This window comes from Protopterus annectens, chromosome 16.part0 (genome assembly GCF_019279795.1).
Source record: "Protopterus annectens isolate FY-2018-M chromosome 16.part0, PAN1.0, whole genome shotgun sequence".
Classification (NCBI taxonomy): Eukaryota; Metazoa; Chordata; order Ceratodontiformes; family Protopteridae; genus Protopterus; species Protopterus annectens.
Window position 1 is genome coordinate 561,555,048 of NC_056750.1, and position 11,847 is coordinate 561,566,894.

General features: G+C 40.9%; 1 protein-coding gene across 1 annotated transcript in view; it reads left to right on the forward strand.

Annotated features, from left to right (window-relative positions):
• The window catches only part of ASS1 (argininosuccinate synthase 1), a 681,159-nt gene that overhangs the window by 335,066 nt on the left and 334,246 nt on the right, over positions 1-11,847 (forward strand). The gene's annotated exons all lie outside the window — the stretch shown is intronic.

Sequence of the window (11,847 nt, forward strand, 5' to 3'; positions counted from 1 at the left end):
CTCCTGGTTTTAAATGCTGTTTAATTTCAATCAGTGTTGCTCAGAGGGAGTAGAATGGGGTACAGCTGGTATCTCTTGCTGCATGGACATGCATATAGATTGCATAATGCACAGCCCAAAATATTAATACGTCTTTAGGAGACCTAAAAATTAAAAAAAAAAAAAAAAAAACCATAAGCCCAAGCTGCAACTGACAGTAAGACATGTATTTACCTTGCTGTCACACATTTTGCATTGCATGGGTTAGAACAGCATTATTACTGAGGAGTGCCCTTACAACCATCTGTGAAGTGGATTATTACCAGATAGACAGTGATTTAGCATGGGCTACCATGTTTGCAGAAATGAATTTTTCTTTATTCAGTGTTGAACTTTTTTTTAATTACCTTTTTATTTAGGATACTTAGCAATTAAATGGTCTGTACTGCAATCTTATTTTAAAATGTACATTTTAGAAATATACTTGTAGATAGTAAACCACAAAGATTGTGTGTGTGTGTGTGTGTGTGTGTGTGTGTGTGTGTGTGTGTGTGTGTGTGTGTGTGTGTGTGTGTGTGTGTGTGTGCCCATCTGTGAGGTGATAATTTTGCACATTAAGAGAAAAATCTCTGAGCACCTGTAACCTCATTTACATCACTCAAGTTTTTTTGAGGATTTCACGTAGCATTTTATTTTCTGCAACACAGCTTTCCATGTGAATTCACTGCTTGCCAACCTTGTGCAAATGGGCACTTGAAGACCCTTTAGACTAGCAGCACGTGTCAAGGAGGTGAACATTAGTACACGAGCTCTGTCCTAATTGCATTCTAATGGCCTAACTGCTCTGACTTCCTGCTGCCCTTTCTATTTTTCCAGTTCATGCTCCAGCAGACGTGTGATGTTTTCTTTAAAAAGAAAAGGTATGCATCAACATCAATTACACAATCAGTCAAGAAAGAAGCTTTCTTAGTTTTTGTATTTGATAAACATTAGGCTCTTTGATTTTAGTTTTAATCTGCTGAGCAGACTGATTTTGAAGAGCAGTGCCTGGCTGGGGGAGGGTCTCATGTACAGGTATGTCATCCACTGTATAATTTCAGACTTGCCTAGCTCTACCTGGCTTTGCTAATATTCCAGCTTAATTTCCAGATGTTTCTAACTCCACAAATTACTAAATCACTAATGTGCTTTTACTCCTATTCCTTATCAATAACTTCATGATATCCGTTGTTTCTATGACCTGTTGACATGTTGTTGTGTCTTTCGGCTTTTCCCGGTTAGGGGTCGCCACAGCGGAACTCCGGTCCGCTAATGATTGGCAGTAGATTTTTACGTGCAGAGTTGCTGGCCCTGACGCACAGCCTTCAACGAAGGTACGCCCATTCACGCATGTCTCCACACAGAAGACACAATAGCTGAGAATCGAACAGGACAACGTATTACTGTGAGATGACAACGCTACCGTAGCACCACCACCGCAGTTAAAGCAAAAAAAAATGCTTCTCTTTCTGGCCTTATGCTATGATTTCTGAGTGTCATTTCTGTGACCCTTAATGCTCATGTTGAAGTATGCTGGTATAACAGGCAATGCTTTGCTGTTTCAGTAAAATACTGCTTAATGTTTGCAGTTTAAATTTTGTTTAATTGTTTGGTGGACTGGAGGTTGTAGTTAGGCCCAGTTACTGATCCGTAAAAGTACATTTCATTATTAAGATTTACGTTGCGTGTGCTCTGTTGGCTTTTCTACAGAGCACAACTAAGGCTCTGTGGCTTGATTCACAGATGTAGAACACAGTGCTTAGAGTTAGTATGCAGGAAAACAGACTGAAGAAGACCAAATTTGCTTTGTACATAATGGAGTAACAGATCTGCAGTTGTGACACGTTACTGAATACCTGGACAAGCTGGTGGTGTGCACAAGATATGCAGATGAGAAACGTGTACTAATGCATTTCACATATAGGAAATTTGGGTAGCAGGCCTGATACCTAACATTGTGTTGCAACCTAAAATGCAGATGTTCCTGAAAGAGAAGCATTTTTACAGGTCTTACGGAGAGGAAGAAAGCTGAGTTTTCCCTTATCCCCGTGGCAGAGTGAGAATGGGTTTCATGAATCTTCCTATGCAGGGACAATTGAGTAAATTTGTTTCCTGCAAAATCTAAAATTTAAATTCCAACTAGTTTGCTGTTAGTCTATTTGGCTAAATGCAGATTTGAAGTGCTATTCTGTATAAAATGTGTTTCGCCAAATGCCATATGGGTAAATTAGATTGCATCCAAAATGCATGGCCCACTTCTGTGAACCATATCTTTCAGTTCTGTATTCAGTGGTATGTACAGCTTACTTTCTGGAGTTCTGTATTCAGCAGTCATACACACACACTCACACACAGACTGTATGTGTGTTTGCTACGTCTAAGTCATCAAGAACAAACACTTTATTCATCTTCTTCGTGGGAGTACTCTCTAGTTAGGTGACGACTTTCTCAGAAATTCTCAGTAAGAAAATGTAGTCTGTGGGAATCAAACCCCAGACTATAGAAAGCAGCTTGTTAACATCTGGTAGCATTAATCGTTTCTGCTGGTTGCCAGGCTAATTAGATAAAAATATTAGAATTAGAATATGTTACTTGCAGTAATGTAAATTTTGTTACAACAATCAAGCAGCTTGTCAGAAATATTGGTCAGCTTATATGTATATATATGTGTGTGTGTGTGTGTGTGTGTGTGTGTGTGTGTGTGTGTGTGTGTGTGTGTGTGCGTGCAGTGTTTACTGCAATGAATAAGTGGTTTAAATACACGTATTGCTGCTCAATCAATTTTCACTCATAACACTTCAATGGAATCATCCGGAATGGCATAAATACATATTTAAATTCAAAGTACATTTTTCTTCCCTCACACCACCTAATGTCTGGCAAACGTCTTAGCTCAGCAAATTTGAAGCCCTACAGACAGGCAGGAATGGTTAAGGAGAGGTGAATTCAAACCAAGAGATAAAAGGTTAATATTGGCAGCCCAAGATAGTGGGCTTATGTACACGTTGGTTTACAAAGTCCATGTGGCAAGATTGTTGCACTGGTGACTGTGCAAACATTATAGTATTGAAGTGGCTGAAAACACTGGAAACATGAGCCACAAAGCATCCTAGAAAATGATGAAGTTTATATCACTTAGGACCACCCATTACCAACAGTTCAAAAGACAGATGCTAGAAAGCTGGATATAGTGGTTCAAGAAAAGAAGACAAGAGTAGCATTGATCATTGAAATCACCACACCCAGTGACTACAGTGTCTTCCGTACAGAGAGAGACACAAAGTCATAAAATATCAAGATCTGCAGGCAGAAATGAGAGCAATGTGGAAGAAAGATACCCAGACAGTTCCAATAGTAGTAGGAGCAATGGGTCTTATAAAAAAAGAATCTACAGTCATATTTAGATATGTTACCAATCCATGTAGCTCCGTACGAATTGCAGAAGGAGTCATTACTGGGCACATTGCGGGTGCTCCAAAGAGCACTTTTGGCTGACATGAAAGACTGAAACAATACTAATTTCATGAATTTTAATCATACTTTGACTTAGGAATGGGGCTCATTCCCGTCATGGTATTAGAAACCCAAAAGACTTGGAGAAATTAAAAAGAAAAATATCTCACCATTAAGTACCTAAGATAGTGTCTCTTATTTGCTTTCAGTCAAAGTGGAGTCACTTAATGCAGCTACAGAATTCATCTGATTTTACTGTACTAGAATAGGCATCCTCCTCCTCATCTAGGAGGGATTTCTGTTTCCTTATCCTACACCTAGAAGTACACTTAGTCATCTGTGTAGCTCTTGGCCGTACTGGTACCATTGCTGTGGCCATCATGGTCATTCATTAATCTGTAAACAAATTCACAGTCAGTCATCCTTCCTTCCTTCCGTCAATCATAAGAAGTATAGTAGTTTTTATGTGGTCATCACTGCTCTGGTTATATACATATTTGCAGATTTGGGTTTCACTGTCTGTTCATCCTCGGATGTTAGTTTGGATGTGTGGTTTCATGAGATCTAAGTTGGGCATAAGTCCTTTTTGTGCCAAAGCCATTTCTAGAAAGTTCTGCGTAACTATGTGTACTGATAATTTAAATATTTTGCCAAACACTTCTGATACTATTAGAGCAAGCAGTTTTCTTTTGAAGGATATCTTTAGATTTTCTATTCATCCCTTGCAAACTAAGCACATCATTTTATTTCTGAATGCCAGTATTTTTATAGGTTTCATTGCATTCTTTGAAGCAGTGTATGTGGGTTTCTGTTTGATATTTGAAAATAGTAAATAAATCTGTGCCATTTTTGTAAATAAAACCTCTTTCACTAGCTATTTTAAGCAGGAGGCTTATTCAGTAAATTTCTACTGAGACCCATCTTGTGAAGAACTGTTGAAAAGTTTGTCAATGCTTCAGCTCCTCACAGGAGCTACATTTCAGTATGTTCTAAAGGTTGATCTTCTGTTCCCTAGCCTCCATTTTCATTAAGTTTCTGCTGTCCATTTTTATAAATCTCATGTTCAGGTCAAGAATTCAGCACTTGAATTCACTTACATTGATCTAAACTTTATGCTCTTTTTACCTGCTATAATAGCAGGTAGTAATGTCCAGTGTATCTTTTGAGGACTTCAGCAGTCTTGTAGTGATGACATTTGACGCATAGTTTGTGGTTTTGAACATATGTCCAGACTAAAAGGCCCTTACTTACTTTAAGTTGCCAGGTCAGTACTGCTCTAAACAGTGGTGCTTTAGCTTGACCCATATACATGTGAAGCCTAGTACTCATGTTTTATCTTGAAAAATTGCTAATACTTTGATCATGCCTTTGCACATTAATTTTTTGCCAGTCTTGATTTTAAACATTTATTTTTGTTAACGGCACATATGAAAAGAGCTTTTGTTTGCTACCACAGTACCTAGCTGTGTCTTCAGCTTCCCTGCTTCCAGCTTTGGAATAGTCCACTTTCCTCTGTGGCTGTCAGTTATCCAAAACATTCTTACAGATAATGAATTTGTTGTATTTCACTTTTCAACAGGATTGTACATCATTTGAGGCGTAGTGAATGGGTTGCCCACTTGACGCATTTTCATCATTATGTAGTCTTTATTGCTTTATGTTTGTCACCTTGTTTTTTATACATCCTACCAGCCTGGTCCTTATTATGGCATATGCTGCAAAACATTCTATTAGTCATTAGCTTAATATGAGGTTCTTGTCCCTTATTGCCATTTTGTTGATCCTGCGTTCAGCCATCTCTTGCTACAGGTCCAAGATATCATCTTATGCAGATCCCACTGGACACCCCAATTTGTATTATGGCAATAATCTTTTATTATTATTCTCTTGACGTATAACACACACTGGTCTGTCTGTTTGTCTGTCAGTGTCTCAATCCATTTTGGTACTGGCAGTGTTCTGCAGTTTTCTGTAATTCTGCTACATACTCAGATGTATCCATTTATATTTGTTTACTGGGTAGTGCACTGATGAATATTGAACAATTTCAGGCTCAACCTGGGAGAAATACAAAATATTTCACAAACAAAAAAATACAGAAATGTAAGCAATAGCAGAGAGTTCAGACTGATTACATAGAAAAAAAAAACTATGTGTATACATTCCAGTGAACAAGCACAGTGCAATGTACAATCAGCATAGTGTTTGTTTGTGTCTTTCGGCTTTTCCTGGTTAGGGGTCGCCACAGTGGAACTCTGGTCCTCGAATGATTGGCAGTAGATTTTTACGTGCTGAGTTGCCAGCCCTGACGCACAACCTTCAACGAAGGTACTCCCATTCACGCATGTCTCCACACAGAAGACGCTCTAGCTGAGAATCGAACAGGACAACGTCTTACTGTGAGATAACAATACTACCGCAGCACCACCACCGCAGTCTCACAATCAGCATGGTGTACAATTAGCATAGTGTAATGTGCAATATATATGTTACTTTCTAAAGTGAGTCATTCGTCTGTGAATCTTGAAAGAGGAGGAGACTCAGAAAGGGGATAGGTTTGCTGATATGCTCTGTGTTGAAGCAGGAGCAAATCCTTAGTACTGTTCAGCAATTATGGATGGCATTGGGTTCAAATGATTTTGTAAGACTTGAAGAATATTTTTATAAAGTGGATCTCTCAGAATATATGTTATAGATGGGTACAAGCGTTGCTTTGAGCAACATTCTACCTTCATTAAGGTTGATGCCACAGTATGCACATTAAGCCAATTATTAAAATAATCATTCTGTTTCTGGTGTCACTCCAGGGTGATTCAGTGTCTGTCAGCATGGGAGGACATGGTCAACAGACCTCAGTGTTTGTCAGCATGGGAGGACATGGTCAACAGACCTCAGTGTCTGTCAGCATGGGAGGACATGGTCAACAGACCTCAGTGTCTGTCAGCATGGGAGGACATGGTCAACAGACCTCAGTGTCTGTCAGCATGGGAGGACATGGTCAACAGACCTCAGTGTCTGTCAGCATGGGAGGACATGGTCAACAGACCTCAGTGTCTGTCAGCATGGGAGGACATGGTCAACAGACCTCAGTGTCTGTCAGCATGGGAGGACATGGTCAACAGACCTCAGTGTCTGTCAGCATGGGAGGACATGGTCAACAGACCTCAGTGTCTGTCAGCATGGGAGGACATGGTCAACAGACCTCAGTGTCTGTCAGCATGGGAGGACATGGTCAACAGACCTCAGTGTCTGTCAGCATGGGAGGACATGGTCAACAGACCTCAGTGTCTGTCAGCATGGGAGGACATGGTCAACAGACCTCAGTGTCTGTCAGCATGGGAGGACATGGTCAACAGACCTCAGTGTCTGTCAGCATGGGAGGACATGGTCAACAGACCACATTGCTTTGCCAAGGATGAGCTGCAGCTGTTCCCTCCCTAAGCTTTGGATATTGACTAAAACTTTATCCACCACTTTACAGCCATTTTTAGGGGATACCAAAAAGATAAAACTTCCAACATAGAGAAAAAAGTCTCCAAGCAACCCTAAGGTGTGTTGCTGCTTACTGCTAGGAAAAACTCCACATTGTTCAAGACCTCCTTTCTCTGGAGAATGTAGACATCTGTGCCAGGACCAAGACTGGGTTTAAAGCCATATAAAGTACACCATAAGTACAAAGCTACATAGCCTTCTGCACATTTACACCAACAACAGCATAGACTGGGGCCAAAGGTGAAGGTGTCTCAGTCTACGTTAGCAACAAACATACATCCAGGTTGGTTAACCAGGATGATACTATGGAGCTCATTCACTTGCAGGTCACAATGGATAAGGTCCCTCAGTATATCATGGCTAGCTACAGGTTACCATCTATGCCCCTAGAGTCTCAATACTCTTACATAAATCTACTAGATGTGTTCATTATCCAACCAAACACCCTATTTATGGGTGACTTTAACATCCTGTCTATACATTGGGAAACTTACACTGCCTCAAACTCACTGGCACAATGCTTTCTGGATTTTGTTAACACAAATGCCCTGGAATAGATAGTGCATGCTCCAACCAGAGAATAAAATATGCCAGATCTGGTACTCACCAACATGGGGCAGCAATGCTAAAGCCAGGAGCACTACATCCATGGGACCCAACAACCTTCCCAGTTGGCTCCTGAACAGTCTGAAACATGATCTGTCAGGACCACTTGAGGCACAGTTCAACTACAGACTTGAAATACTCTGTGTTCCAAGTAAATGGAAGACTGCAACAATCATTCCCCTCAAAAAGGGCGGACCATCAACCAGCCCAGGGAACTACAGACCCATTTGTCTAGCAAGCCTTTTATGCAAAACCATGGAATGAATTATCATGGAAATGATAAACAAGGATATTAGCAACCTATAGACACTGGACTAATCCCATGTTAGCTTTAAGGGGAAGGTCATGCCTACTTAACCTAGCGCACTTCTTTAAGAGGATCATCGAGGTAATGGACAAGGGTAAAAGAGTGAGTACTGTGCATCTTGACCTGAGCAAGGCATTTGATGCAACACCCCACTCAGGCATTGTTTGAGATGGGCATAAATCCCTACATAATTTTGTGAACTGCAAGCTGGCTCACAGACAGGACCCAAGAAATCAGGATCGGTGAGACCACCTCCAACGAGAGACCGATTGCCAGTAGAGTACCCCAGGGCTCTGTGCTGGGTCGGCTCCTGTTTAGCGTCTACTTCTGAGATATCAAGGCTAACATTCAAGGCCTGTGACTCACCAAGTTCACAGCTGACTGTAAATTAGGAGATATTATAGATTCCCTCCAAGACACCAACATCTTACATGACTGGTGCCAAAGCCAGGGCCTAAAACTCACTGCCAAAAAATGCATTTTAATGCTCTTTGGGAAACTATCAACCCAAGTTAATTACTCCCATCAATAAAACACCCCTAAGAGTCGACCCAGTAGTAAGGGGTCTTGGAACACAAGTAAACAGCAGTTTGGCCTTTGACCAATATGTAACCAAGACAATAAGAAAATCATTCTGTGTTACCCAACTTGTAGGTAAGGATATGATGACTTCAAAGTCCAAGGAAGTTATAGAACCACTCTACTCAGCCTTTATCAGACCTATCATTGAATATAGTGCCACGTTTGACATGTTTCTAATCAGCCACCTGCAACAGTTAGAATGCTCACAAAGATTTCTCACCAGAAGAATTCAGGGTATGAGTGCCCTGTCCTACACAGATCGCCTAAAGGCTCTGGCTCTATATTCAGTCTAGTGCAAGCTGCTGAGAGGGGATCTTTGCCTGGCTTACAGGTCTTCCTCAGACCCAGCACTGATGGATCTGTTGCACATGCTCAAAGCAAACAGCACCAGAAACACTAGATCAAGGGATCTGAACTTTGCTTGTGACATAAACAGAACATAATAGAGGGACAGATATGTGTCCCAAAGGATTCCCACACTGTGGAATAGGCTCACCATCCATGTAAAACAGAGTTCATCCCTGACGCTATTCAAAAACAAAACCTTGACAACTGGAAGAGAAATCATAAATTTACCCCTGGTCTGGCCCCTGTGTCCCTTATGAACAGAGGCCATCAATAAGAAAAGTGTTACCCTAACTAACACCCCATTTATAAATCCTTGGTTACCTCCATACTAACATGCAGCCCCCCCCCATATAGATGCCCATGATACTCAGGGTCCAAATCATTTGGGGTGCACAGTTGGCCTTATAAGGGCCCTAGTGGTTGTTAGCCTAGTAACAGAATATTTTACTTAACTCTCATTAGTCCAATCATTGAGTATAATGCCCTTTTTGATACATGTCTGTCCAGACACATTCAACAACTGGAATGCCCACAGAGATACCTTACTAAAAGGATACAAGTGCTAAACAACATGTCTGACATTAACTGACTAAAAACCCTGTCACTATACTCAGTATCCTACAGACTGCTAAGAGGTGACCAGTGTCTAGCATAAAAGGCATTCTTCGACCCAGTAGTGATGGATTTACTGCGCATCACAAATCAAATGGCATGAGCAATACTTGGTCTAGTGATTTTAACCTCTTCTGCAACATCAACAGAACAGTTTGGAGGGACAAGTATATCTTGCAGAAGATAACACTGCTCTGGAGCAGACTCCCCATCCATATTAAACAAAGTTTATCATTGTCCATATTCAAGAACAACTTGGATCTATGGATGGTAAACACAAAATTTACCCCAGGACTGCTCCCTGTACTAATGGATACATGGAGCTCCTAAATGTTTTATCCCATGCATGGGTTCCCTCCATGCCTCTCAGCCTGTTAACTCAGAAAATCCAGACAAAGTATAAAAATAATGGGGGAACAAAGGCCCAAAAATAGGAACAGATTTTAAACCTTCCTCCTATAAATGTTGACATTTGCCAAAATAACAGGATTTGTGGTAGCATGATTTTTCTGAAAGATATTAAGTCTTAAACTCAAAAGTATGCCATTATTTAGTGACTTTGGTCCTCAGTGATTTCCTAGAAAACCACACATTGTATGAGGAATAGACCAAAATATGATGAAAAAGATCTGGACATTCTGCAAAAATCTGGAAAGTTGAGAGGTATAGTCCCGTCAAATAATCTTTGGTATGATCCAGTTATTCTCATTAGGGGTAATATATAATTATCGACCATGGGATGGGTAAGGCCAGTCTCAAATGGAATAGTTTAATTCGAGCACAAAAAGGGAAATTGACTCGGTGGCCCCCAAGGGCAGTTAGCCCAGTACTTACCTATGAAGCTTTATCATTTGGATACAGGCTTTTTTATGCTCTATGCTACACATCATTATGCACACTCTTATCTCCTTTTGCATTAAATATGACTGAAAATGTCCTTACATTTTCACTATTGGTAATTTAACAATATAACTATTCTTCCACCTGTTTTAAACATCTTCTATTCCATTAATAAAAGCATCTGCAGAACAAGTAAGATCTGTTATTTTTGATTAGGTTATATACAGTAACACATGCATAATATATAAGTTGGCTTTTTTATATAAAACCACTTAATTGCTCTCAGAAGTACTATTCACACATTTTAATTCAACACCTAACTAATGGTAATGCATGATTACTAGTCAGTTTCTTTAGTTCTTATAAATTTATTCTTTTGTTTGAACAGGCAAGTGACCAGACTATATGGGCACTTTTCAGCTATGACTTTGTTACATAATAATCCCTGGGATTCATGAAGCTCGGTGCAAGGCCGGCATTCGGCTTGAGCCGACTGTGCGGCGTGAAGATGGCGCAGTAGCGCCAAATGCATATTAATGAAGGCACACTGCCGCCACAGCCACGTGCATAGGAAAGGAGCGCGGGTGCATAGAGCGTGTCGAAGTGCCACACGGAGGCCTGGAAATGTCAGCTGTCAACGTGCAACCTAAAATGCTTGCATATAACAATTTGCAAGCAATAGTAATCACATCTGTCAGTGTCCGTGGATACTGAAACGTATGCAAAGCATGCAAGACAGTTCCTGCGAACACAAAATGAAGAAGCAAACACAAATGCACGGTAGGGAATAACGGGTCCCTATCCCGCAAACAAATGACATTGAAAACCGTGTGCCCGTAGTCCAACGCAGTGTAGATAGTTATACCAAGTGGAAGTGAAACGCATCATATGTTAGCGCGCCGCCAATAGGTACGTCCAGCCCAATGGTCAGGGTCACCTGCTGACCCATATTGTGAGGGAGGGTGCGCAGCTGGGCAGATGTGTCCATAACAAAAAACATGATAAATTTAAATATCTAGCGACCGTATGACCGAATTATATCCCACAACGCATGTAATAGTCACATACAATAGGTATGTCCGTATTTCACATACCAAATGTGACAGGAAATAGAATAAGCATGTAAACGAAACAGAAGGAGCATATAAACTGCTACAACAATAAGGCAACATGTAGGCTGAAAGGAACAGTATTATCCGTAGCGTTGACTGTGGGTACGTGTTGTCCAGTACAATCGGATATGTGTCCGGAATATATCCCATCCTGGACATAGGAAAAGGTGGCATCCTACCAATGATTAGAACAGTCGGCCAAAATCCGCACATCTGCGGTCCAAGCCGAACTTGTCAGGATGTGTCACAGTTGAACGGGTATTACCCGGGTATACTAACCATGTCATGAAAGTTAAGTATGGGCGTGTACCTATGTGCGTGAGGTATAGCATGTGGAAAGTCAAACATGGCAGGGTAGTCCACACAACCATACAGGCACCTGACATATGTAGGGTATACAATGTGTTACCTTGACCGTGTCATGGCCCATCAGCCAAAGCAGTGATGGATAGAGTGTCAGGAATATGTGGGGGGGGG